Genomic DNA, 2,053 nt, shown 5'->3' on the forward strand with positions numbered 1-2,053 from the left:
CCCTCCCTTGGCGTTTGAACGCCAGGATTGGGTGGGAAATGGGCGTTTAACGCCAGCTTTTCCCCCTTTTCTGGCGTTTGAACGCCAGAATTGGGCATGGAATGGGCGTTTAACGCCAGCTTTCCTTCCCTTTCTGGCGTTTGAACGCCAATAACATTCCTCTCTGGGCTCTTATTGTCCTCAGAGGGATTTTGAACAGTGGTTTGGTTATCCCCTGTCAATTGTTCCTTGTTTGACTTTTTGCTACTTTGAGCAGTGTTATTCAGTGTCTTCCCACTCCTCAGTTGAACTGCTTGACATTCCTCTGTTATCTGTTTAAATATTTGCTGTTTTGCTTGATTCAACTGCAGTTCTATGTTCTTGTTAGCAACTTTAGTATCATGGAGCATTTCTTTAAATTCTGCTAACTGTTCTGTCATCAGGAGCAATTGTTGATTAAGCTCGATTATCTATTCTTGAGGATTAGGGTCATTGACTACTGCCATGACTTCCTCTTTTGGAGAGAACTCATTGCTAGAGTATAAATATTGGTTCCTAGCAACAGTGTCTATAAGCTCTTGAGCTTCTTCAATTGTCTTCCTCATGTGTATAGATCCGCCAGCTGAGTGGTCTAAAGACATCTGAGCTTTTTCTGAAAGCCCATAGTAGAAGATGTCTAACTGTACCCACTCTGAAAACATTTCAGAGGGGCATTTTCTAAGCATACCTCTATACCTCTCCCAGGCATTATAAAGGGATTCATTATCCTCTTGTTTAAAGCCTTGGATGTCCAGCCTTAGCTGTGTCATCCTTTTTGGAGGGTAAAATTGATTCAGGAATTTGTCTGATAACTGTCTCCATGTTTTTATGCTTGCTGTAGGTTGGTTATTCAACCACCTTTTAGCTTGATCTGTTACAGCAAATGGAAACAGTAATAGTCTGTAGACATCCTGATCTACCTCTTTATCATGTACTGTGTCAGCAATTTGTAAGAATTGTGCCAGAAACTCAGTGGGTTCTTCCTGTGGAAGACCGGAATACTGGCAATTTTGCTGCACTATGATAATGAGTTGAGGGTTTAGCTCAAAGCTGCTTGCTTTGATGGGAGGTGTACAGATGCTACTCCCATATGCAGCTGTAATGGGGTTAGCATATGACCCCAGAGTCTTTTTGGACTGATTGATCCCACTTAAGTCCATGATGGACAAAAGGGAAATGATAATGATTGCAAATAAATAAATTTTGTTTTTTTTTTTTTTTGAATAACCGAAAAAAATAAAATAAAACGAAAAGAAAATAAAAAAATAAAAATTCGAAAATAAAAAATAAAAAAAAGAATAAGATCAAAGCAAATTGAGAACTGAATCAATTAGTTAATTAAAAAGATTTTGAAAACAGCAATTAAGAAGATATGATTGAAAAATTTTTATGAAAAAGATTTGATTTTGAAAAGAGGAAAGAGAAAAACAACAAAATGACACCAAACTTAAAATTTTTAGAAAATCAAACACTAATTTTTTCGAAAATTTTAAAGAGAAAAACACAAAGAGGACACCAAACTTAGAACTTTTATGAATCAAAAATGGACTAAGAACATGCAAAATCGAAAATTAAAAGAAAAATAAAGGCATGCAATTGACACCAAACTTAAAATATGAAACTAGACTCAACTAAAAGACTCTAAACCAACCAAAAATAAAATAGTCTTAATCTAAGCAACAAGACAAGCCGTCAGTTGTCCAAACTCGAACAATCCCCGGCAACGGCGCCAAAAACTTGGTGCACGAAATTGCAATCACACTTTTGCAATCCCGCACAACTAACCAGCAAGTGAACTGGGTCGTCCAAGTAATACCTTGCGTGAGCAAGGGTCGATCCCACGGAGATTGTCGGCTTGAAGCAAGCTATGGTTATCTTGTAAATCTTAGTCAGGATATCAGAAATTATCAAGATTGATTGTGAAAAGCAAAAGAACATGAAATAGGTACTTGTTTTGCAGTAATGGAGAATAGGTTGAGGCTTTGGAGATGCTCCATCTTCCGAATCTCTGCTTTCCTACTGTCTTCTTCTTCAA

Source organism: Arachis duranensis, chromosome 4 (genome assembly GCF_000817695.3).
Source record: "Arachis duranensis cultivar V14167 chromosome 4, aradu.V14167.gnm2.J7QH, whole genome shotgun sequence".
NCBI classification, from domain to species: domain Eukaryota; kingdom Viridiplantae; phylum Streptophyta; class Magnoliopsida; order Fabales; family Fabaceae; genus Arachis; species Arachis duranensis.